Source organism: Podarcis raffonei, chromosome 10, assembly GCF_027172205.1.
Source record: "Podarcis raffonei isolate rPodRaf1 chromosome 10, rPodRaf1.pri, whole genome shotgun sequence".
NCBI classification, from domain to species: Eukaryota; Metazoa; Chordata; class Lepidosauria; order Squamata; family Lacertidae; genus Podarcis; species Podarcis raffonei.
The window spans coordinates 47,546,491-47,563,278 of NC_070611.1; the positions used below are offsets into that span (position 1 = coordinate 47,546,491).

The 16,788-nt window shown below is 43.1% G+C and overlaps 1 protein-coding gene across 2 annotated transcripts in view; it reads left to right on the forward strand.

Annotated features, from left to right (window-relative positions):
• The first annotated feature begins 3,293 nt into the window (after positions 1-3,293).
• TMEM184B (transmembrane protein 184B) overlaps positions 3,294-16,788 on the forward strand; it is a 44,232-nt gene continuing 30,737 nt past the window's right edge. Inside the window, exon 1 of one of the 2 annotated variants that reach the window (XM_053404968.1) lies at positions 3,294-3,529. The gene's annotated coding sequence lies outside the window, so the exon portion shown is untranslated. The remainder of the gene's footprint in view (positions 3,530-16,788) is intronic. The other variant, XM_053404969.1, reaches the window with a different exon arrangement.

Genomic DNA, 16,788 nt, shown 5'->3' on the forward strand with positions numbered 1-16,788 from the left:
TGAATGTGTGAACTAATTCCTGAATCCTCACCGCCCCCCCCCCCACAGAAAAGTATCTGGATGGGTGTGTGATTTTGATTACTAAATACTGAACACCATTATGCAAATTGACCATCGCCTGTAATCTCTCTGCGTGGAGGATTTGGCTGAAAATGCAAAAGATCGCAATATGCAAGCCAGCTCTGTCACTACCTGTCATTGTATAGTAGGGCAACTCACATATGCAATGCCTTTTTAAAATGGAACGTGCTCCAGAGGTGCCACAAAATAAATGCTGACTGATTCTAGACAGCAGCTTCTATTGAAGTTAAAGGAACCTTTGAAAGTTAGCAGGAGGTGATATCTGAATGCAGACAGTCAAGTGGGTGGGTGGGTGGGTACCTTTTAAGTGGCTGTTTAGGTAATCTGAACGCATAAGGTGTTTGGGTGGACAACTGTTCTGCTGAAAAAGGAGAGATCATACTAATTTTAAAAATGCACGTTAATATAAATTATGTGTAAAAGGGGAAGAACATTATTCCCGTAGAATTTACACAGCAAGATTTAATTGTGTGTTCAGCTAAAATAGATGTTTTAGGTCAGGTTTCCTCAACCTCTGCCCTCCGGATGTTTTGAGACTACATTTCCCATCATCCCTGACCACTGGTCCTGCTAGCTAGGGATCATGGGAGTTGTAGGCTAGAAACATCTGGAGGGCCGAGGTTGAGGAAGCCTGTTTTAGGTACTATAAAAGGTTAAAAGGTAAAGGGCCCCTGGACAGTTAAGTCCAGTCAAAGGTGACTATGGGGTGTGGCACTCATCTCGCTTTTAGGCTGAGGGAGCTGGTGTTTGTCCGCAAACAGCTTTCTGGGTCGTGTGGCCAGCATGACTAAACCACTTTGGGACACCGTGACGGAAACCAGAGCACACAGAAATGCCATTTACCTTCCTGCCACAGTGGTACCTATTTATCTACTTGCACTGGTGTGCTTTTGAACTGCTAGGTTGGCAGGAGCTGGGACAGAGCAATGGGAGCTGATCCCGTTGTGGGGATTCGAACTGTTGACCACCTGATCGGCAAGCCCAAGAGGCTCAGTCGTTTAGACCACAGCACCACCCTGTATATTGTACTTTGCAATAAATTTATAGGAAGGCATAGTCTAATATAGACGCTGGAAGTGTAATGCTGGAACTGCCTCACCGAGGCATGTGATGTGGGCATGTCCAGCGGTATTTTCTTTCTGGTCAGAAGCCATTGTATCAATTTTGTATTGGCAAAATCATTTATATTTGTGTATGTCCATGTGCTCTTAAATTACATTCCTGTAGTATGGAGATGTTTTGTGAGACTTTGTGGTCGCCAAAAGACTTCAGTTCCGAGCATGAAAGGATAAACACACAGCATCTGTTACACAAGACCTAAACACTCTTGCTACATCTGAACACACTTTTTTTTTACAAACACCAACTTTGTCTGGATACCTATTTGGACATTTGGAGGGCATTTATCAAATTATATGTGTAAACAAAGATGGATGTATTGATGGTTAGGTAAAGGTAAAGGGACCCCTGACCATTAGGTCCAGTCGTGACCGACTCTGGGGTTGCGGCGCTCATCTCACTTTATTGGCCGAGGGAGCTGGCGTACAGCTTCCGGGTCATGTGGCCAGCATGACTAAGCCGCTTCTGGCAAACCAGAGCAGCACACGGAAACGCCGTTTACCTTCCCGCTGGAGCGGTACCTATTTATCTACTTGCACTTTGACTTCCTTTCGAACTGCTAGGTTGGCAGGAGCAGGGACCGAGCAATGGGAGCTCACCCCGTCGCAGGGATTCGAACCACCAACCTTCTGATCAGCAAGCCCTAGGCTCTGTGGTTTAACCCACAGTGCCACCCGCATCCCTGTATTGATGGTTATCATGTTGTTAATGTGAGCTGTTAGGTTGTTGTTTTGCTCCACTCTGTACACCTTTTTAATTTTTCTAATTTGCCATTAAAAAATCAATTTAAAAAGACTTAATTGGATTTACACAGAAGGTAAGCCATCTCTTGGAACAACTGACTGCTTATGTGTATGCGGCGCCACAGCAGTCTCATAGCATGTGGAATGTAAAATAAATGAATAGTGAGAAGACAATAACTGGAGAAACATAATAGTAAACATAGCAACAGGATGTTGAAAGGGGTGTGTGAGTGTGTGTGTGAGATGGAGAAGTCCCATCCGCCTCTGCAGCAGGCAATCTTAAGCAAATTCCTGCTTTTGATATACTGTGTTGTATTTGGATTCAAGTAACAAACGGTGCCCCCTAGCGTTTTGTTGAAAGAGGGACAGCAAGCAATACTACCTTTATTACTCCAGCAGTCAGTAAATTCCTAACTCCGTTAAGGCAGAAAACAACCTCCCCCAAATATTATTAGACAAACATTTCAAGAGCAAGCATTTCCTGTCTACTGATGGTCTATTTTTGCTGCCGAAGTTTTTTGTTCACTGAACAAATAAATGTCCAAAGTTGAGAAAAGGATTATGTTTTGAAATATAAGGATAATTTTTAAAAATAAAATTGAGATTATAGTGAATTAAATAAGAAAAAAGAGTAGAAAAAGGGGGAAAGAGAATACATTTTTCTTTTTTTAAAAAAAAAAGCAGAGGAAAACATCCATAACAAAATAACCATAAAATATAATTTTATGGATGGGGAACTTTTGGCCTTCCAGATGCTCTTCGACTCCCGTCAGCCCCAGCCAACATGGCCAATGCAGGGGTGATGGAAGTTGTAGTCCAGCGACACCTGCAGGGCTAAAAGTCACCCAGTTAACCGCCTATGGCTCAGAATTCCTAAATCCTAATCATTCTGCCCATTCACACGCACACGTGTAATGCTTGTCGATGTCAGCTAACCCCCCCGGGAGCTGATGGTACTTGCCAGCATCATCAGGGAGGGCCCTTAATATAGAAAAAGACCAGCTGCTATTGTGCAAATGGTCAGAACCCGCAAGTCCGGAGCTGGAAGCAAAGTGCGGCGCTGGAACGGCGGAAGGAAAGAAAAGCGATTCTGTCTCTTTAAGCGGCCGCCGTCGCTGCTGTTCGGGCGGAGCTTAGAATCTGTCTGTGGAAGGCGGGGCGACGGGGACGTCACTGTCCCTGAGGCCACTGGTTACGTCACCGCCTCGCGGCTCCTCCTCCTCCTGCCTCTCTGGCAGGAGCGCGCGCTGGAGAGAGAGGGGCAGCCAGCTAGCCCGCGAGCTTCGCGCCTGCGCGGAACTCTTCGTCTGCCCAATCTCTCCCTTCAGCTGCTCTCTGCCCCCCCCCGCCTCCCTCTGTTTGGGGCCGCAGCAGCAATAAGCCCGAGTCCGGGGCTGAGAAGCGGCCCCGCCACGCCAGGTGTTCGCGACGGAGCGGCTGCGCGGCCACGGAACCCCCGACCTGGCCATGGTGCTCCTGAGGGCCTCTCGTCCAGCCCGGTCCCCCGAGTGACGGAATTGCCCCTGCCGCCGGAGGAGGAAAAAGAAACGGAGCCGGGAGCACGACAACCCCGCCAGCGCCAGTCGGTGAGAGGAGAGGGCGGCTACTGCTGGGAACGGCGCCTCAGGGCACAAGTGGCGCGGCGAAGGGAGCCACGGGGCACTTGGGGTGGCTCCTGACAGGGGTGGCCCTCGAAGAGAGAAAGGGGCGTGAAGGCGTGTGGTGCGGAACGGGGAACGGCCCTCGCCCCTTCCCGCAGGCCAGGTGGCACCTCAGCGTCTTCAAAAGCTGTGCACAGCGCCTTTTGGTGGCATGGCCTAGAGATGGTGGCCCCCTGGAATGTGGCTTCCAAGGGGTGGCATCTGCCACGCCGTCCTGTCTTGACATCATATATGACATCAGGTCCTTGGGCCTTAGCCAGTGGGTGGGGTGCAGAATGTGATGGTGGGGGTGTTTTGTTTCTGTAATTTACAGTGGTACCTCAGGTTAAGTACTTAATTCATTCTGGAGGTCAGTTCTTAACCTGAAACTGTTCTTAACCTGAAGACCACTTTAGCTAATGGGGCCTCCCGCGCCGCCACCACACGATTTCTGTTCTCATCCTGAAGCAAAGTTCTTAACCCGAGGTAACATTTCTGGGTTAGCGGAGGCTGTAACCTGAAGCATATGTAACCTGAAGCATATGTAACCTGAAGCGTATGTAACCCGACGTACCACTGTACATAAGTTTACGGACCATCTTTTTTCTACTTGGATGTAGGCAGGGTGACTCGAGCGCATAACATAGCAGTAGTCCTAGGTGCCGCCGTCGTGCCACAGGGTGCTTAAATAACACAGCCTTGTTGGGTGAGGATGAATGTGGGCGTTGTGCAGAAATGGGTAAGTGCATGCAGTTGTGGGAGATGTGGCACATTTGATGCCGGTCAGTGTCCTAGTGATGGTGCTAAGATGTTGAACGTGGCAAGTGTGCTGTAGAAACCCAACTCATCCTGCCACATCTGGCACTGAAAATGGGAAGAACTATAGGGAACACAGTAATGCTTTGCTGAATAGCAGAAACACATAGCATAGTTTGAGCTTAGTTTGCGTGTGGTGCATGTCATCTTGAGTGGCCTTACGGTGCTTTGACGCTGAATGTGGCACTAGGTACAGTGCTGTAATATGGTGTGAGCTTAGTAGCTTTAGGAGGAGGAGTGTAGTGCTAAAGTGTGCCTGATGAGTAGCATATCAGTTAAAATCTAGCATTTACTATAAGCATTAAAACTAGGTGATATTGGCCAAAGGTTTTATGAGTTTACAAAGCAGGTTTGAGGCCCTAAGCTATTTGTATGGTTGGACGTCTTTGTATAATACAAATTATTAGATACTTATTAGATAAATTTCACCTTATGTTCCATCAACTTGTGTTCACTATTAAATCACTTTCCTTTTTGCTTCTCTTTCAGCATTTCTTATTGCTGAAATTTATGTGCAGACAGTAGTAGGAGGCAATTTCAAACAGTCATCTATGTTTAATTGTAATTTACATCACACTCTAAAAGACTGATATGCATTATTTTTCCCAATAAGAAATTAACTCCAAGAGCCAGGTAACACTTCACTTTTGAAATCTGCTACTTTGGCTAAACACACATCTGGTGTTATCAGTTGTGAATTGTACAAACACATATGCATGACTATATTTTCCTGTAATTCTTGGCATCCAGGAAAGGATTCCTTCTTTGCTATGTGTAAGAATCTACCTTCTTAAATAAAGTATGCACCATTTATAGATAATGATTCCATGTGTAATTATGACCAAATTCTAAAAGTTGTGTGAATTGGTAGTACAGTATGTATTTTGCACAAGGTTCATAGCTTGTTTTTTTATGAGAGGGCAGAAATAATTATTTTGTATCTTCAAATGATGGGGTTGGCAATTCCATCTTGAAATGCTATGGGATGTTTTGTAGTTCTGTAGTATTAAAAACATGGCATCATTACTGTGGAGTTCTCTAGTATACAAAACACACGAAGGAAGACTAATATTTGTAGCCTCCCTGTAGACCGAATAGGTGAAATGTACTAAACATATATTGTTCTATAATTTTTACATGCAGTGTGTAACATTTTCATGATTATTGTAGTTGAGCATCTTCAGTTATTTGAAGAGTAATTTCTCTGTGAGAATTGAATGGAATGGAATTGAATGGAAATTAATCCATTCAATGTATTATTTAGTTATAAATCGTCTGATACCTAAATCCTAGGAGCAAACCTTAATTGTCAGTTGCAGTAACTCCTTGAAATTGCTGCCTACTATCACATAGGATGTTGAGGAAAAGGTTTTAAGGAGAATAATGAGTTATTATATAGAGCCTAAGATGTGAAGGCAGGGGCTTGATTTTCCCTGACCCATCCATGCCTACATATGTTGTTTTTCCTCCTCTGTCGCTATAGGACCACATCATCTTTTCAGCACTCCTTGAGCTGTAGCTTGGTAATAGAAGAGTAGATTCCTGCCAAGATAATTAATCCTGCCAAAACCCCTTGGGTGTCTTTAAAGAAACTGATCTATAAGCAGTCGCGGTAGTAAAATGGAATACATAAAGCTTTTAGCTACAATAGCTCTTAAAATATGATATTGAAAATAATATCTAGGAAAGCATTTCCAGTATGAGTTACAAATTGGGGAGGGAGAGGGATCCTTCCAGCGACAGGAAGTCACTTTGTCAAGAGTAGTCTGTTTTAATGTGTGATTCTTGACTGCTAGTACTTGTGATCTGGCTCAACTCAGAAGATGTGCTCCTCTCCTCCATTTACTAATTATTATTTTTTGCATGAGCGTTCACTGCAGAGTGTTCATAGAGCGTTGGCTTTGTTTTTCAGTGCAAACCGTGACTGGGAAGGCACAGATCACCTTGTGTCCAGGGAGTAGCACATGAACACTTGAGTCTGTAGTGCAGCGTGGTGATCATTTTAACAACCCCAGAGGGATGCAATTTACAGGAAGCAAAGAGGGGAGGGGAGAATTAGCGAACACATTTCACCTGCTGCACAGTACGCTCTTTAAAATGTAACAACTGTAATTGGAATGAGACCCCTTTAGCCTTGTGGTACAGTACAGCAAACTGTTCAGGAATGGTTGTCATATTAGTGAAAGCTATTGCACATGAGATGCGGAAATGGCTTATGCTTTTGCACCATAAGGTGTATGTGGAATGCCCTAAGCTGCTGTATCATGCAGCAGTTCCATATGTTCTCTCTTTTGCAAGTGAGTTGTTTCCATGGCTTCTCCAGTTTTTGCTGCATCTGCCTTATCTATCAACACTGCTCATTGGTCAAACTAGGACTAATGTTGTTACCACCCATCCACACTAGAGCATAAGCCTACAGGCTTTTAAAAGACAATGTAAGCCATTGTGTGATCCCTTTGAGACAGACATTTAATGTTTTATTACAGACATGATTTATCTCTAACTGACCAATGCTGATCAACTCCCTTATCTTGTGTAGCCTTTTTGTGTGTGGTAACTTTATATTAAATATTTATTGTAAGGTTCTTAGAGATATCTATGCTTGTGAACTGTTTATTGGTATATTGAAGTTGTAGAAACTTAAAGATCATTGGATTGTTCATTCTTAAACTGAACCTCAGGAGCACACATACATAAGTCCTCATATACCTAAAAGGAGTGATAGCCCTAGTGAGACAAGCACTATTCAGATTGTTGTTGTTTTTTGCATACTATTTATACTAGACCATCTACATATGCATAATAGAAAGGATAGATCCTGGTCTCAAAGGGCTTAAGGTCTAAAAATAGACAAAAGCTTGACAACAGAGGAAGGAGTAAAAAAAATAAAATGTTGCTCTTTCAGTTGCAAGTACTTTTGGAGGGGGTTGTATCATTGCAGAGAGGTAGGAAAGAATTAATGTATCTCTACCTGTTGGAGAACTAGAGAGCCACTCTCCTGCCTCTGTGCGCCAGTTAAACACAGAGATGCGTGTTCATAACTAAAAATGTGATTGAATGGCATATCATTGATGTGTGATTCCCCACCTCCCATTAATATGTTAAAGGAGTCCGTGTTTGCTGCCACAGCTAACAGAGCAATCCCTGTGCACCTATGTAGTTGAAAGCTGGTGAAGTCACTGGTTCAAATCTCAGCTCAGTCACAGATGCATTAGATGGCTTTCTGGTGGGTTGTCTCAGAAACAAAATGGGAAATACTCTGAATGAATAGGATACAAGTGAAGCTTTATCTACTTTCCTAGTACATTAGTGTATGAAAATAATTTTTCACTTGCAACTTTCTATTGCTATTTCAAATAAATCCCTTTTAAACTCATCTCTCACCTCTGTCTTTTCAAAACTTCAACGTTCAAGAAATGCTACTTCAGGGCGATATGTGCCTCCCTTTCCCTGAAGAGCTGCATGGCAAGCAGTAGTGAGATCATGGGTATGAGGCACATAGTGTGCATAGACTAATTCTGGTACCAATTCTGGGAAGGTGACCCATCCTAGAACTGCAGTGTTTGATCCTATTTTTCAAAGGAACAGTGGTATGCTGGAAAAGCCTCCTCCCTTTCCTCTTGTTTCCTGTCTCATTCCAAAAAAAGAGTCTCGCTGTGGTATGCTGACCTATTATAATGTGGGTCAGTCCACACACACGCACACACACACACAAAAGATGGAGAAGAAAACTGCAGAAATTAATAGAGCAGAAAAACTCTCTTGGAGAAAGATAGTTGTTCATAGTAAAAGGGTTTCATTGTTGATCTGCACATCTGATTTAGGGTGGATTATGGGTGTTTGCAAGTGAATTGGTTGACCTGGTATAGAACAATATTTAAGAACAAGGCAAAGGAAGGAATAGACTAAAGGTGCAGCTACAGGGATGAGAAGAAGGGGCTGTTTTCTGTGAAAGTAAGGTAAGGAGAGTTGCACTTTCCCATTCTAGAATAAACCGAGAAACTTAAAATCTGGAAATAAATGTTGTCTCCGATCTAAATTTTACAGAACTTTTCAATATATATTTAATTAAAATATTGTAACTGTTTAGAACTTATCATTTACTAAAAAAAGTTATTCATAGTCATTTGTTTTTACCATTTACAGTGGAGAACTTTTTGTTTTGATAAAAAGAAAGACAGCTTGAGTGGCGTTTTCTGTCTTTTGTCTCACTGAGCATACAGCCAGCTGTTTGGATAAAAAATGATGAATAGGCAAAAATCTCATGAGGATTTGGGCTATTCAGTCCCCCACAGTACAACTACAAAAGCTGTGTTTGGATGATGCTTTGTTGTACTGATAGCTTAATTATATCACTAATAAGCAGCCTTCTTCAGTGTGGGTGAACAAAATTCTTATATGCGTACCAGAAGCAAAGTAAACTAGCATGGAATGAGATCTCAAAATATATGGGGCAGGTAAAGAGTACCTGCTGATGTTCTAGTTCAGGGACCTTACTCCTCTCTCTTTCCTGAGACTTCACTTTGTTTTTACCTAAAGAGGCAGTAACACATTAACCACCAGTGAACGCAAAACTTAAGGTATACAGTAAATTAACAGAATTTTAAGGTAAACTTGGATTCCCTTCACGTTGACACAACAGCTCATTATACTGAGCATTCTTTGGTTCAGTAACCAAAGTAAGTACAACCTTGCCATCTGCTTGGTTATTGGACTTCTGTTCCATGTGCCATGATGTCATGACATATGACACAACAGCCCTTGAGGCAGTATATCATTCTACAACATTGTGTCAGATGCAGGACCTATCATTAGTCCCAACTTAAACATGAAGCTCCTGTATATTACTTTATATGTTTGACTTTCCTTCTCCCCCGCTTCTCAGAATAAAGAATGAGATGCAGTGATGATGTTGCTTTTCAGACCCATCTTAAATCAGGACATGAGCGACATAGAATTATAGAAAGCAACCTGAAATCATAGATTCCCTGCAATGCAGGAATCTTTTCGCCTAACATGGTGCTTGAATGCACATGAGGCTTCTCTTAAGGAGAGCTTCCCTTAGTGCACTTCAGCACTGTACTAAAGGAGAGCTTCGCCCAAGGCACTTCAGCAAGGCATTTTAGCATTTCGGCACTGTACCAAAGTTGAGGAAGAGGTGACACTAGCAGCAGGGGCTGGTGCAACTACTGCTTTTTGTGTTGCCGCCTTCTTCTTCTTCTTCTTCTTCTTCTTCTTCTTCTTCTTCTTCTTCTTCTTCTTCTTCTAAAAACGGTAAATGGCCCTGTAATGACCCTGGTATAGACTAGCAGATGGATATAAAGCTGTTGTTGTTGTTGTTGTTGTTGTTGTTGTTGTTGTTGTTGTTAAACACAGTTATACAGTATTAAGACTCTTTTAAAATTGTAATTTGGCTTTAAATGAAATTCACATTTAATACAAACCAAAAGAAAGTCTACAACTTCGAATCTCTTGAATCTATGCGTGTCAGTCAAACATGGAACCTGTGGCATGATTCCTTTTCATTCTGACCTTGGTCTTCAAAAGTGATTTGCTTAGTGCCCTCTCTGTCTACAGAGAGCACTGCTCAGAAAGTGGAAACCAGCACCTTGAATTGCCTCCAGAAGTATATAGATGGAGCAGCTACTGGAAAATATTGTGTCTATTTCCATTCAGCACTTGATTGATAGAGCAAATGAGGCCTTTGGTCTAATTTGACACTTCAGCATTTCAGTTATAAATCTGTCACCTATATGATAACTCTAAATATTGAAGTGTCCAAATTCAGTACACAAGTTCAGGGCACAATCCTACAATTTAAAAACCAACTCAGTCCACACATGTATTTTTAAAGGGGGGGGAGGTGCAAAACAAATTGTAATGTCTCTTTTGAAGACTGATAGATCAGAATGAAAGTTGGTGCACACGTTTAAAACACAATTATGCCATTCATATTCAAACTCAAGATTTGCCCCTGCGCCAGTTTTCAGTACTTGCAAAGAATATTCAGTTACTCCAGTCCATTTAGAGATGCATGAATTAATGGTGTCAAGATAACAGTTTCAGAATGGTGAGTAGTAGCAGTGCATTGAATAAAAAAGGCATCCCTAGCCACAACAACAACCTTTAGACCTCTAGTCTGTGAGCCTAATTAGGCCCACCAGACCTTCCCATTTGGACCGTGAGGCCTGTTTTGGCCAAGCCTCACCCACCTGCCCAAAACCTGATGCCATATATAGTGTCAGTTGAAGTTCAGGTAAAGGCAGAGCTTTGACAAAAGGTGTTCTGGATGGAGGTGCTTGGAAACCCCCTTGCACAGTGTTTCCTAAACACTGGCTTTTGCTCAGTACTTCCCAAGTATCTACAACCAGCTGATTGCTGCACATACATTCTGTTGCCCACACAGTTTAATTTCAAACCATGCAGGCAAAAATGAAACACCTGACATCACTGTGACCTGCAGAGGTGCACAGAGATGCGGACTGCTGGCTGGAAACAGTTCCCCACTCTTATGTTAGTAGAGCGACAGTTCCTTGAAGAGGTAGACAGATAGGTCACAAACCTGAAATATATGGTGACCTGTTTATTTATTTCATAAAATTTATACACTGCTTGATTGTAAACACACACACAAAACTCAAAGCAGTTTACATAAAAATTGACCTGTTGCTATGTAGAGATTGTTGGTATATCTCTGGTGGTGTAGCACCCTGCTTGTGGTTAACGCTTAGCTGGAATGAAATATTCAACGCAGCAATAGAGAAATTAAAATAATAATTTATTTGTCAGACAAATAAATGAGAGGCACAGTGGTATATGGTTACCAAGCTCTGGCCTGCCTTCCTGCCCTTATGGCCAGCACTTATATTCCCTCAGCTCAGCCCCCTTGCTCCTCCTTTGGCTGCCTCTGTCCAATCAGCCTGGTTAAAATTCCTATTGGCTGTTTGCTAGAACCAATCATAAAAGATACACCCATTTCCTATTACCTTTTATGGGAGACAAAGAGCTATATTTCCTTCTATTTATAATTGGCAAATAAATAGCCATTAACCTCTACAAGGCACCTTAATTACCAAATAACCTTTTGCCCTAGACTAGGCGCCTTAACTAACATTTCATCTTTTGCCCTATTGCCCTATTCACTCCAAAACAGATGGTGGCTAATTTTATCTTTGGAGGTCATTAAGCAGAGGCTTGACAACCATATATCAGGAGTGCTCCGATGGCGTCTCTCTGTCTGGCAGGGGTCCGGACTCAATGGCCCTCATGGTCTATTCCAACTTCTTCTATGATTCTATAATTTCTTACTTTCTAAATCCTTTGCATAATTACATTTAAGCCAATATATTTCATACATATATAGTTTTTTTAGAAGAAAGGGAACTTAGTAAAAGCTAAGCTAAATTCTAAAGATTCAAAGCAGTTTCAGAGAGAGAGAGAGACCTCTTCCCTTGGCCAGCTGCTGTTTGTATTAGCTCTTGCCCTTTTAACCTTAGGAAGATGTGGCTCAAGTTTAATGGGAGGCATCATAATTAATTACTATTTTTGCAACCTTGATTGTATTCTATAATTTGTATGGTCAGTGTGACCTTTTGTTCCCAGGCTTTAATTTCCTTTTACAACCCTGAGACACTGCTATAAATCAGGGGGCCCTTGATCAAGAAGATAAACAGCTGCCAGAGTATGGTTTCTGCCTGGCATGAGAGATACAAACATTTACAAATATATATTTCTTTAAGGTCATTTTTAGAATACAGGAATCTGATCAAAACATAAGCCTTGATTAAAAATGCAGGCTATGATCAGATGCCTCATTCCCCCCTTTCAAGCTCAAGGACCTTCCCAAGTGTCCTTGATAGCTTGATCTTCATCATATTCCTGAGGTAAAGCTCTGTATAGGGCCATGATATGAGGTAGAGTTTCATTTGAAATCATCTTGCTAATTGTACTTCTAAAACATGAAATGATACATGGCACCATACACAAAACCATTACTACTACCGTCAAGAAAAACAAGCAAGACAATAGTATCCCTTTGAGTCCTGCGACATTTGGTAACCAGTTGGTGAGCCATCCCATATCCCATCCTTCCCATGTTTGTACTGGGACATGTGCTATATTCTCCATCTTTGTGGCCAACACACGGATTGCCTCACCATTATCAGAAATGTTAAAGCAACAGGCATTCCCTGTCAAGTTCAAGACTCCACATAGGCCTCCCTGCCTGGCAAGTACATAATCCATTCCCATTTTCAGCTGCAAAATGGCGGCTCTACTTTCATCCAACTGTTGTGCAATAAGTCTCAAACTCTGGGCCGTTGCATTGGTTACAAGTTCCACTACTGCTTGCAATCGAATTATTCTGTTTAGATTATAAATAGGATCTCGAGCCCCTTGTATGAGCTCATCAGGATTCCAGGAGGCAGGTTCATAATAGGCTATAATGCGCTCTGGTGGCCAATCATCAGTATCGCTCCAACTTTGGGTACTTCCTCCTGCTATATGAGAAATATCAGCGTTTCTTCGTGTACGCTTGGCTGAACTAGTGGGCATAATCCACATTGGTGGTAATACCCATCCCAGGAAACAAGTCCCACTCCATTTGGAAGGGAGTTTCTTGTATGCCCATTCTCCACATATCCACCACAACCATCGGGTCTGAGGTTTTTGGTACGTGGAGTGCATAAGGCGAAATATCAAAAGGGGTACAGAGTTCACAGTGCAGTAAGTTAGATTGCCTTTTTCTGTCACAGTTATGTTCCACACCATTTTCCATGCATGAATAAAAGGAGGTGCACAGGGCAAGGTATTCCGAGTTCGATAGGTAGTACCGTTTGCCCAGGTTTGACTATTCTTAATATAATCCCAAGTATAGTGGCAATGAGAAGAGCCTATCATGGTAGAATCAGCTGCCTCTGATGATTTATGTACACAGAATTCCCCTTGTACAGGTATAACTCGTATTGGTTTAGTTGAGTTCCACCCGGGGAAATTCTGTACTTCTGTTTGGTGTGGCATTTCGCTTACCATACCAATGGCATTTAATGGTATTGGTAATAAGGGCATACCTCCCTCTGAATCATCTGGCCCAAGAGAGCAAACAAGGCAATTGGTCCTATTTGTAACATTGGCTACCATCTCAGCTAAGCCTACCCACATATTGTGGTCATGGCGGAATCCATATTTAGCAAATTTGCTCAAATTCAAGGACCCTTCCCCTTCCCAAGGGATCAGGATTAATAATAAAATCATGTTGATGTCTAGTATATGCATTCCTTCCACAAAAGATTACCTTATTGTGATAACAAAAAAATATTAGTCCCAATATAATTCCCCCAGTGACAGAAATGGGGAACCACCAAGACCAAAACATATGTCCCAAGGATCCCCAATGAGTAATATCTCTGATAATTGTTCCACAGGGGGGGCAGTCAATCAATTGTATAAGAGAATCTTCCCGTTTACAATCGCTGGTTCAGACGCTCCTCAAGCTTCAGGCGTGCGCAGGTCAGCCAGCTTCCAGGTTGTGGCTGCAGCAGGCCTGTCGTCTAATGTTGCCCGTGACCTAGCCCGTTCCCCGTAGGGCTAGATACAGGGGTTTTTGGAGAGAGTCAGTTTTAAAGGATTAGAGGGGTCACCTTTGCACGTCCAACTGCCTTCGGACTTCTTCAAACGGGAGTGATGAATCCAGGGGGTCACCTCAGCTACCTTCACCGCTGTTGGAGTAGAGAGCAAGATGGTGTAAGGTCCACGCCACTTAGGTGCAAGTGGATCGCGTTTCCACTCTTTCACCCATACGCTATCGCCAGCCTGGAACTGATGAATCGGCTCGGCAATGCTGCACGGCGTGCGCTCGAGGGCCCACCTGTTAAGAGAAACAAAAACACGGGAGAGAGATTGCACTTGTCCCTGTGTCACATAGTCTCCTATTTGTTTGAGGTCAGCTGGAATATCCTGAACAAAGGAGGGCGGCCTCCCATACAGGAGCTCAAAAGGTGACAACTTAAGTCTTTTTGTGGGTGCGCACCGAACACGAAACAGTGTTATGGGTAACACATCTACCCATCCCAATCCTGTTTCCTGGGTTAATTTTGCCAATTGGGTTTTCAGAGTCCGATTCATTCTTTCAGTTTTCCCTGAACTCTGAGGCCTATATGCTGCATGCAGTCTCCACTTCACTTGTAGGACTCGACATACTTCTTGTACTACTTGATCAATGAACGCTGGCCCATTATCACTTCCAATGCATCTAGGTAATCCAAACCTTGGGATCAATTCAGTGAGGAGTCTCTTAGTTACCTCTCGTGCCTTTTCAGTTCTGGTGGGAAAAGCTTCAACCCATCCAGTAAGAGTATCTACAAACACAAGGAGATACTTGAATCCCTTAGAAGGGACCAGCTCTGTGAAGTCCACAATTAGGCTTTCCATGGGGACGTATCCCACATGTTGGATTCCAGGAGGTTGTACCGGTCCCTGCCTGGGATTGTTTTTAGCACAAAGAACACATTTCTGGGAAATGCAAGTTGCTAATTGTGATAGGTTAATAATATACAACTTCCGACTGAGACTCTCTCTGGTTGCAGTACCGCCAAGGTGAGTAGATTCATGATAATTTCTTACAATTGTACCTGCTAGGTGATGAGGTACATAAATCCTATTGTCTGGCAGGATCATCCAACCGTCCTTCACAATCGCCCCTTCCTGTTCAGCCCACTTCCTCTCTTCTGGGGTATAGTGAGGTTTAACTTCTTCTGGAACTACCTCTGGTATGAGGGCTGCTATAAATCCTCCCACAGGCTTTTGGGCTGCCTCTCGGGCTGCTTTGTCAGCAGCATGATTTCCTCTGGTTATTGGATCCCTTCCACGTCCATGACCTTTGCAGTGCATTACAGCAATCTGTTCTGGAGCCCATACTGCTTCCAACAGGATTTCTACTTCAGGTCCATATTTCAAGGCCTTCCCGTGGGCTCCTATTAGACCTCTTTCTTTCCATAGAGCTCCATGTGCATGCAGGGTTAAGAAGGCATATTTAGAATCAGTATAGATGTTTGCCTTACATCCGGCTGCCAATTGCAGAGCTCTAGTTAAACCTATAAGTTCAGCTTTTTGTGCTGAGGTGCCAGCAGGCAAAGCTTCAGCTTCCACAACTTCCTCATTGGTGACCACAGCATATCCTGCTCGTCTGGCACCCTCATGCAGGTAACTGCTACCATCAGTATAATATACAACATCTGGATTTTTCAATGGTTCATCTTTCAGATCGGGTCTACTGGAATAAACTTCATCCATTATTTGGAGACAATCATGTGATTCTTCATCATCTACCTCTGGTAGGGGCAGCAAAGTTGCTGGATTGAGCATATTCACTACTCGTAGATGAATCCTGGGATTTTCACACAACAGGCCTTGGTATCTAGCCATCCTTGGGTTTGTTAGCCAATAACTACCCTTATATTCCATAAGTGTCAGAACAGCATGAGGTACATTCACATACATCGTCTGGCCAAAGGTAAATTTATCAGCTTCTTTGACAAGGCTTGCAGTGGCCGCTACTGCCCTTAGGCATGGAGGCCATCCTTTTGCTACTGAGTCCAATTGTTTTGACAAATAAGCTACTGGACGGTTCCAACTTCCTAATCTCTGGGTCAGGACTGCCGCTGCAATCCCATTCTGTTCATGTACATACAGCTGAAAGGGTTTTTCCGAATTAGGCAGTCCAAGGGCTGGGGCCTCCATAAGTCGTTGTTTGATAGCTAAAAAGGCTTGTTGCTGCTCAGGTCCCCATACGAATGGGTCCTTTTCTGCACCTCGAGTGCTTTCATGTAAGGGCTTGGCCAGACTGCTGAAATCAGGTATCCATAGTCTACAAAACCCTGCTGTTCCCAGGAATCCTCTGAGTTGTTTCCTTGTGGTAGGTTCCTTAATAAGGCAAATAGCTTCTTTCCTCTCTGGTCTCAATGCTCGTTGTTGGTGTGAGATGTCAAAGCCCAAATATTTGACCTTTTCTAAACATAACTGTGCCTTTTTCTGGGAAACTCGGTAGCCAGCTTCCCAGAGCAAGTGGAGCAGTTCCTCTGTCCCTTCTTTACAGGTATCAAAATCCTTTGCCGCTAGTATAAGGTCATCTACATATTGCAGAACCACCTTTTCTCCAGGTATTGAGGGGTAACTTGTTAAATCTTTCGCCAAGGCAGTACCAAATAAAGTTGGGGAATTTTTGAATCCCTGGGGCAATCTTGTCCAGGTTAGCTGGCCTTTTGTTCCTGTCAAAGGGTCTTCCCACTGGAAGGCAAATATAGGTTGGCTCTGTGGTGCCAGCCGGCAACAGAAGAATGCATCTTTCAAGTCCAATACAGTAAAAAATGTTGCTTCTGGTGGGATCAAACTCA